This window comes from Corvus brachyrhynchos, unplaced genomic scaffold (assembly GCF_000691975.1).
Source record: "Corvus brachyrhynchos isolate BGI_N302 unplaced genomic scaffold, ASM69197v1 scaffold182, whole genome shotgun sequence".
In the NCBI taxonomy this organism is placed as follows: Eukaryota; Metazoa; Chordata; class Aves; order Passeriformes; family Corvidae; genus Corvus; species Corvus brachyrhynchos.
In genome coordinates this window covers 1,903,077-1,912,729 of record NW_008236807.1, presented here as the reverse complement: position 1 = coordinate 1,912,729, position 9,653 = coordinate 1,903,077, and the positions used below count along the sequence as shown (strand labels likewise).

At 46.5% G+C, this 9,653-nt stretch overlaps 1 long non-coding RNA gene across 1 annotated transcript in view; it reads right to left on the bottom strand.

Annotated features, from left to right (window-relative positions):
• LOC108445140 overlaps positions 1–5,809 on the bottom strand; it is a 19,250-nt gene extending 13,441 nt beyond the window's left edge. Inside the window, exon 1 of the long non-coding RNA XR_001859891.1 lies at positions 5,493–5,809. This is a non-coding gene — a long non-coding RNA (uncharacterized LOC108445140). The remainder of the gene's footprint in view (positions 1–5,492) is intronic.
• Positions 5,810–9,653: the final 3,844 nt, after the last annotated feature.

The window sequence follows — 9,653 nt, the reverse complement described above, 5'->3', positions numbered from 1 at the left end:
TTAAAGAACATGGAAAAATCCAGTTTCAGGCTCACAGAGTGGAAAATACCTGCATGCTTGGGATCTGTAGCAGCACTGGAGGGGGTGGAGGCACACACACATCATGTCTACAGGTGTGCAGGCTCTCTAATTAACTCTTTGGAGGGTCCCTGAGAGACACAAAATCCCCCTTCAATAATGGAACTTATTCATTATTTAATTGGATGCTAATAATTAAAATATACCTCCTTTCAGCCCAAACCTACTGAGCACACATGAGCTGCCACCGTAATTATCGAGCCGCGCTGATCGCTTCATTTCCATGGTCCTTGCTTTGTGAGAGGCAGCACTGAGGGTGTGAAACATGGCAGCACTGCACAATTCCTGGGAAAAGACACCTTTGCAGCTCATGGGAACAGGCATCTACCACTTCTCCCCCACTTTTCCAGCCTCTGCTCTACACCTGTATACAAATAACTGATGTGAAGGATCAGGGAGAGCTGATGCCACGAAGAGAAGAGCAGCCACATCTGCTGCTGCTGGAACCTTCCCCTGGCAGAGTATGAGCTTAGGGGACCTTGCTGGTGTTGTTTTTCATCTGTTCACCTGGTTTTGTTTTGGTTTAGCAGCAGTTGGAGATTCTTACAGGCCATTTTCAGATCAACATTTGTAACGAGCCTGGGTTCAGACTTCGGCTATCAGACCACTGATCTGAAGAAATCAAACACTATTTCCAAGGTGGAAGCCAAACAGGGAAATTTTTTGCCCAGATCTTGCTATGGACATTTTGGGGGAGGACTGGAACATTCAGAAGGAGGGAGCACAAAGACTGAAGATGTGAAAAAAACTCAGTGCCTGGTGGTTCTTGTAAAATCAGTGAGAGCTGGATTAGCCTTGCAGATACTTGTCTGAGAGAGATGGAATGGTGTGCTGCTGCTATTATTATTATTATTATTATTATTATTATTATTATTATTATTATTATTATTATTATTATTATTATTATTATTATTATTATTATTATTATTATTATTATTATTATTATTATTATTATTATTATTATTATTATTATTATTATTATTATTATTATTATTATTATTATTATTATTATTATTATTATTATTATTATTATTATTATTATTATTATTATTATTATTATTATTTATTATTATTATTATTATCATTATTGTTATTATTACCATCATCATCATTATTAATGTCCCACTTGAACTTAATGCAATTTTTAGTTAAAGGAAGTCCAAGGAAATGTGCTGGTCCATTAGTTCACTGTCTCAAGGATGACCCCAGGGATCAATAACAGGAGAATTCACTGCACCTCAGCAGACAGGGCTCTTTAATCAAGCCTGAGGGATTTTTCCCCCCTTTTTCTGCCAATGTTATCTTAGTGCAAAGGTTACAAGAACTCTTAAACTGGCAGAGTTATTGCCTGGGAAGACACAAGAGTTTACTGCCTATGAAAAGGAGGTGCCCTGTGCTTAACTCCTCAGTGGCTGTGCCCAGCCTGCTGTCTGTCCAGAAGCTGATTTTTATGGATTTTCCTGCAACCTCACAGAGAGCTTGAGCTGTTACTGGTTTGCCATAGCCCTGATGCAATGTTTGGGGTTAGGCTAAGCAGAGACTTAATTCCCTTCCTCCCAGGAGATCCTCTGACCCTTCTTACAATCCCTTAGGATAACCTCACTCAGTCTGCTCTGAGTTGGAGGATGTGCTGCCGGTTTACATTCACTCTTCAAAGCCAGGAGATGTGCAAAGTGCCCTGCAAATCTGGCATGGGGACAGCAGACCTGGAGCTGAGATCAGAGATGGTTTTTGTTTCATCCAATCTGTCCTTAGGAGTTTGCAACTTCTATTCCCAGATCACCGGGGAATGAGCCCCTGCATCAACACTGGGTTGGCACTAGAAAGAAACAGGGAATTGTCACAGAATTGGTTGTTGAGGCTGTGTTTTCCCTATTTTTTCCATTGGCATGGACACCAGGGATGTCATGAAAGCTTCCTGTCCTGCTTCAGACTCAGTTCTATTTCCCAGATCTGCTCTGCATCTGCTGGGCTGTTGCTCCAGGGAGCTTTCAAGAGGAGTTCCTCTACCAGGTCATGTAAAATCATGGAATAAAGGATGGTTTTGGCAGGAGCCTTCAGAGGGGACTGGGCAGATCTACCAACATGGTTTTACATCCTTCCATTCGTCATTAGGCAAGACAAACCTCTCTGGAGTGCTGGGAATAACCCAAATGACATCATTCACCGACAGACACTGCCATGACTTTTCCTCTTGGACCTTCCAGCTGTGAGGAGCACCTTTTTCCTCTGCAAAGCTGCCACTTTGCCTCCTCACATGCACCCTTCATGATTTTTTGGTGCGTGAAACCTTGTCCTGTTCTTGTCCTGTTTATCTGCACTTTTACCTCATCTCTCAGCCAGAAATCATCTCGCACTGACCATCTGCCAAGCTCTGTGTGCACACCCTGCTTTGGGTTTTTCCTGCACACAGGAGCAACTTTGCAGACAGAGGCTCTGGGACCCACCTAAGTTAATTTGAGCAGGGAAAACCTGGTTTGCAATTTCTTTCTTCCCTTCTTTCCCCTCTTCATTTGCCCTTGACTCACTCAGCTCCTCCATCACCAGTTTGCTGTCTGGCCAGGGCACGCTGCCAGGAATCCCTTGCCAGCCCTGAATAATAAATACCAGCTAAGTGATGGACTAATGCCAGGGTGAGCTGCTCAGAAATATTCCCCCGAGGTCCCAGATCAATAACACTTAGCTCTTGTTCTGTGATTGAAGACAAGCAAGAAAACCACATCATCTCCCCAGGAGCACAGGAGGAGCCTACAAAGAAACCCATTTACCCCTCCTCAGGTCCCCAGGCATCCACATGTGCTTTAAAACCAGAGCTCAGGTGTGAGTTTGCAACTTGAAGTGCTTAGCTGGGACGTGATCAGCCAGGGAATGGTTGATACCAGGGCCTGGGATGTGGAGGGAAAGATGCCAGAAAAGAAATACCAATTTGTTGGAATGAGGGGCTTATCTCCATCAACATGACCAGGGCAAAAGAGTGGTGATGAGCACCTTGGATGCACCCAAAACTTCCAGGCCAGGTTCTCAGTGTGCTGGGATGTGGTCAAAAATGGGAGAGCATCCCTTTGGTTCATCACTTTTAAAAAAGAGACGGATTTCTCTGCGTTATCAAAGGGGTGTAGCCCTCACCAGAGCTGGCACCATTCAGCACTTGGGAATTCTCTTGACTGTGAATCAGGGCATGGCACTCCAAACTGGGGCTCTGCCAGTGACAGAATGGATATGGATTTATAATAACACAGCAACATTCTTAAAAGAGGCTTTAGCATCTTGGTTGTGCATTTTTTTGTCCTCCTCTTCCACAGATGCAACATCTTCCTCTGACCTTGGGTCCCTCTGCTTCTGCATCTTGGATGAAACCAGGCTCACACAGCTCCTCAGCACCGACTGAGAGTTTAACATGCCAGGCAGATCTCTGAAATCTGATGGCTTTTAAATTACGCAGGTGCTGGAAAATAATACATTGCTCTTCCTGACAGGTTAATTGGAAAAGCCCCTGCTCCTCTGAGTGAGTGTGAGAAGCTGCTGGAAGCCCCTGGGGTGAGGGACGGATGTTGGGCAGTGATGGGAGGAGGGTGGCAGCCCAGCCCCAAATCAGAGTTTTAGGTTTTAGCCCTACAATTCTCCTTTCCAGAGGGAGGATGAAGTTCTCCTAGTCCCTCTCCACAGTCTTGAGAAGACTTGTGTCCCACAGCGGAGGTAAATCCTCCTCCCCTGCTGTTTAGCTGTTGGTTCAAGTTTTAAATCACTTTGGTGTTGGCTGAAATGGCACCAGGGCCCACATCCTTGGAGTTCAATGGGAATACTGGGATGCAGAGCAGCAGTCTCTCCAGGGATTTCTTACTTTTGGGGGAGGAGCTGGAGGCATGTGGGAGATATCCACAAGAGGGGTGTGGAGATCGTGGTTATCAGTCACAGACTGAGGTGTTTCAAGAGGTGAATCTATCAACGTTCTTCAGGTATGCAAACCCCGTCACCCAAATTCTAATTTGTGCCCCAGGAACACTGAAGATCTGGAGTCAGAAAGCAGGACCCCATGATGTTCAATATTCTGTCAGTCTAAATAAGATAATCCCTCTCCACATGCAACATCTGATGGGAAAGGCTGATTCTTTCTGTGGAGCTGTGTTCAGTCACCTATAAAAAGATTCTGTTTTTTTAATTTAATTTCATTTCATTTCATTTTTTATATTTGACCTGATTTTATTTTTTAAATTTTTTTTTAATTTTTATTTTTTTCTATTTCAGTGCTCCTCTGCTGGAATCCTTTGATGGATAACCAGAATGTCCAAGCACCAGCACCAACCCCTGACTGGAGACAGCCCTACCCTTGTAATTCCAAGAATCAGGAGCCAGTGAACATGTATGTTGTATTCCCCACATGGATCTCAGGCACCCATGGTGAAGGAATTGTGCCCATTCATTTGCTTTGGATCACTTAATACAATTTTCCTCATTTAATCCTTCTCATCTCAGGGCTCTTCCAAAAATCTTTGAGTTTTATTGAGCATGAGCATGAAGGAGAATTTAGATTGAAACCCTTGGCTGACAAATAGACCAGCAGTGGATTTGTGCAGGGACAGAGTGCCCAGCAACATCAGAAAGGAGAATTTTTGCTCATGTGGGGTTATGATGGCAAAGTGCGAATTATTGAGCACGTCAGAAACGTCGTTTTAATCATGTTTATGCATCATATATGTAACAATGACATGTTTGCCATGTTTAGGTGCTGTGGCCAAGAAAGAAGCAGTGATGGAGCAGGTGAACCAGAGCCTTTCTCATCCACCTGTGGATGAGCTTTTCCTGTCCATCCCAGAGGCGAGCAAATATAATTCCCTGCATTTATCCCTGTCTGCACTGCTGCCTGGGGAAGATGTCTTGTATTAAAATAAAAACCAAGGCCAAACTTGGATAAACTCCTCTTTGGTGTGGTAGCATCCCACAGCCTGCAGATCAGGAGTACCACAGGGAGAGAAATTGTGCACAGCGGAAAGGGGAACTTGTGGCAATCTGTTCACCCATTGCTTTTCCTACTTCACATTCTTGTTCCCCCACTTTTCCTTGCCACTAGCCCTGGCCGCTCCCTCAGGCCCTCCCTATTGGTTCCTGTACCCCAACCCCGCCCAGGTACCGCCCCCGAGCCCCTACAAAACCACCCTGCACCCGGATCACGAGGTCTCTCTGCCTCTGGGGATTGCGGGGACAAGATGTGATTAAAGTCCTCTCACACCCTCATGGGAGACCCTTCTCACCTCCTTCATCACCACTGCGTTGTAACGCTGCTGGCTGCCGGAGCAAAAACCGCGGGGCTGCCTGAAATGGACTCCGGGATGCGACCGGGTCACACTGCCCTAAGCAGCCCCGCTGCGCTCGCTACAGCCTGCTAAGCTAAATCTAGCACTACAACACGAACTCACCTACAAATGGAAATGGAGCTGCTTTTGTTCAAACCTAGCAGGACGTACTTGAATTTTTCCCCTCATTTCAGACGTCTGCTGGAGCAGCAGTAGAGTTGTCCCTGAAAAGACTCTCTCACACTGAAATGCCTCAGGTGGTCACAGGAGGTGAGGGCAGGGACAGGAGCAGCCTCTTCTCCTTCTTTGCAGGGATTTTTTTCACCTTGGCACCAGGCTGAGGTGACTCTGCTGCACACATTCCCTGTCCCGGTGATTTGCATCTGTGTGCCTTACCTGGGAGATGTCACCTCGGAGCCTGCTCCCCACCAGGCACAGGGAGCAGGCAGGGAGACAGGAGGAAATATGAGCTTTATTTGTTTAACATGGAGAAGCAAGGACAGGGATTAAAAGGATTTAAGATTCAACAAAAGGTGAATGCTAAATTGACACATGGCTGATTTAGAATAGAAGTTATCTGAGGAGGATTAGCCATGCAAGGGCACCAGCACCACAGGGAAGGGAAGCGGGTGGCAACAAGTGGATCCAATGTCTTGCAAAGCCTTGCACAGAAATAGGTCATTCCTAACAGCAAATGGGGAGAGGCACCATCATCACAGGGGACAGGATGGATCACAGGGGCTTCCATGGGGGAATCTGCATGGGAAATAAGTGACAATGGGTCAGGGGGGAGAGAGAAGCACGGCCTGAGTGTGAGACACAAAAAGGGTGAAAGGTCTGAAGATCATCCAGTTCCAACCCCTCTGCCATGGGCAGGGACACCTTCCACTATCCCAGGCTGCTCCAAGCCCCAATGTCCAGCCTGCCCTTGGACACTTCCAGGGATCCAGGGGCAGCCACAGCTGCTCTGGGAATTCCAGCCCAGCCCCTCCCCACCTTCCCAGCCAGGAATTCCCAATTCCCAATATCCCATCCATCCCTGCCCTCTGGCACTGGGAAGCCATTCCCTGGCTCCTGTCCCTCCAGGCCTTGTCCCCAGTCCCTTTGCAGCTCTCCTGGAGCCCCTTTAGGCCCTGCAAGGGGCTCGGAGCTCTCCCTGGAGCCTTCTCCTCTCCAGGTGAGCACCCCCAGCTCTCCCAGCCTGGCTCCAGAGCAGAGGGGCTCCAGCCCTGGGAGCACTTCCATGTCTTCCTCTGGACCTGTTCTAAGACATCCACATCCCTTTTATTTTGGGTTCTCCAGAGCTGGGCACAGCACTGCAGGTGGGGTCGGGAAGCCAAAGAAGCCACGGAAAGTCTGGGGTGGAGAGAAGCTACAGATGGAGAGGCCATTTGTAAAGCACTGGGCATGGGGTTTCTTCTCTGTTTTTCCTGGATTTTGATCCTTTCTGCCAAGACTGGCTGCTTTAACAACTTTTCCAGACCAGAATGTGCAGTGTGAAAGCCAGAGCCTCTCTTCCATAGCGGGAATCACCTCTGCTGACCACAGGATCCATGACCAAGGGACCCTTCTGGTTTGTAATGCCTTTCCTGGGGACCTGAGGATCATCAGGGTCATGGCTTCCATGTCAAAGAAACACATCAGTGGGAAGATCATCATGCCCGGTGTGTCTGGAGAGGCAGCTCTGTCCAACTCTTAACCAGCTGCCTGGAACACCAATAACCCTGCGCTGTAAACCCGGGAGCTGCTGTGCCAGGACAGGAACAAAAGAAGGAAACAGGATAAAAACTGAAAATAAGGAGCAGCAGCACCATTCAGGGTGCAGCAGACAGGAATCTCCCTGTGCATTGACCTGATTTATCTTGTCATGGGCAGTTTGTTGGGCATAAAATAACAATAATTACTACTGGAGTAAATATAGAAACTCTTCCCCATACATTAGTGTTTAATGAGCTGGGTTTTAGCTGTCTGTAGAGTTACTCAGGGTGCCTTCCTGCTGCTGTCCAGTCAGGACAGCACCATGACAGCTGAAACATTTAAATCTGTTTATTTCCCTCTCCCTCCATCCTGCCTCTCTCCTCTGACGACACATGAACAATACACAAGATCCCAAGCTAATCCCACCCTGTCACTCTGCTTTTCCAGTCCACAGAAGCAGAGCTGGACTTGTCCTTTGAGTTGCTTTTTTTTTCTTTCCTCCCAGTGTGGCTCAGCAGGAGAAAAAAGCATCCTCCAGTTACCGAGTGATTTGAAGGTTAACACAACGACCTTCATCGGGCTCCTAAGAGGGATAATGATCTCTCACTCTAATCAACAATGCAGACTCCTTTTGATACCAAAATAGCAACTGTTAAGTAAAGCTGCCTTTTCCCTTCTGGTTTTTTTTTTTTCTTCCTTCTTCTTTTCTTTTCTTTTTTTTTTTTTATTCTTTGCCTTTTTCTTAACTCTGAGCAGAAGCTCAGAAAGCAAATTGGGCAATCCTATGAGCTTGAAATGGAAGCAAGACAGTCTTCAATTAGACTGTTGATCATGCTCCAATTCAATTAGTTAGGAGCTGATGCTAAGTTTGTTACGGGGTCCTGGGGAGGAAAGGTGCTGACCCTGTTAAGATGATCACTTGTTGGAGTGGTTCCTAAGTGGTGCTGGATATGGATATGCACACAGTGCAGGACAGAGATAATGGCAAAGCTTTCCTTTCTGGCCCTGCTGGGGAAGGGAGCCGGCCAGCTCTGGGATCTGAAGGTATTGATGCTTAATTGCCATTTATCTGTGCATATCACACACGATCTGCAATGTCAACCACCAATGGCAAATGCAGATTAACTGCCTGTAAGTGATGTATTTACTGACACCGTGCACCTGGAGGGTTTAATGCTGTTTATCTTTATTCTGTGTGGGTACCTGACACGTGACAGCCAATAAAGTAACAAACACGTGCCCACAGAAATGCACAGGATGATTCCATAGTGCTGTGGTGTCCTTCCATATAATTATGGGGTGGTTTTCTTTGCATAATCTGCATGGAACTGTTGTTTCTCAAAACCTTGCATTTGGAGGCTCTGCCTCCGTGTGCACTCTCCTCAGCAGGTGTGGATACTCCAGCTAACCTCTGTTACACCATGGAAGTGTCCAAGGCCAGGCTGGATGGAATTTGGAGCAACCTGGTCCAGTGGAAGTTGTCCCTGCAGGTGGCAGGGGGTTTGGAACTGGGTGACCTTTAAGGACTCTTCCAACCCAAACCATTCTGTGATTCTTCGTCAATTCCAAACGAAAACTGTAAGTATTTATGCTGCAGGGTGTCATACAAGTCACAGAATCACAGAATATCCTGAGTTAGAAGGGACCCACAGGGACCATCGAGTCCAACTCCTTAACTGACAGCTCAGCTGTGAGATTATCTTTTATCCCAGTTTCCAAAATTTGGCCAAAAAGGCAGGAAAAGCAAAATTCAACACCACCAGGGGCAGATTGCATCCTGTAAAGATCCACAGTTCTGGTGCAGGCAGGGCATGACCCCAATGCTTTATCAGCTTGAGGTGAAACCTTCTGCTCAGTCTGATGACCATTCAGATTTTCATAATTCCCTGAGATCCCTCAGCGCCTCTTCCCCAAAGTTTACTTGCTCCCGGGTCACTGCTGTGTCTGAACAGAGGGGCAGTGCTGGGAGCACTGATGTCTGTCTGATGTGCTGCCTTTGTCCCTTAGAAAATGCGTGGAAAAATGTGTCAGAAAATGTCACAGCACCCACAGGGTTGGTTTTCTGCCTGGGCAGTTCCTGCTCTGGACTGCTGAGGTGAAGGAGAGCTGGAGTGAGGCTTTTGGCTGCCTTGTTTCCCACTCACAGACATGTTGGACTGGGAGGTCACCCCAGAATATCCAAGACTGTAGAGAGAAGATAGGATGTTCTCAATCCATGGAGTCGTGTTCTGTCTCCAGAAATGACTGAAGAAAAATAGAAGATAGAAAAAAAATGAGGCTGGTATGTGGCGGCATTTACATCTTGTTGCCTTCTGGGAATAAGAGGCCTGAAATTGTATTTTCATATTTAATGCACCTTCTACGTTTCTATTTCATCAGTTTCCTCAAGTTTTGAACCATTTGTATGTTCAGCAGCCGCAGCTGCTTTTCTGCTTTTCTTTTCCTAAGAAAAGGAATTTCACAGGTGCACTTCTGTGTGTGAATTATCTCCATCCAGTTATGCTGAATTTAACTTCTGATGATTCTTTCTTTTTTTTGGGAGCCGTCAGACCCTGCTTCCCTTTCCTTGTACCTCACATTACTCAG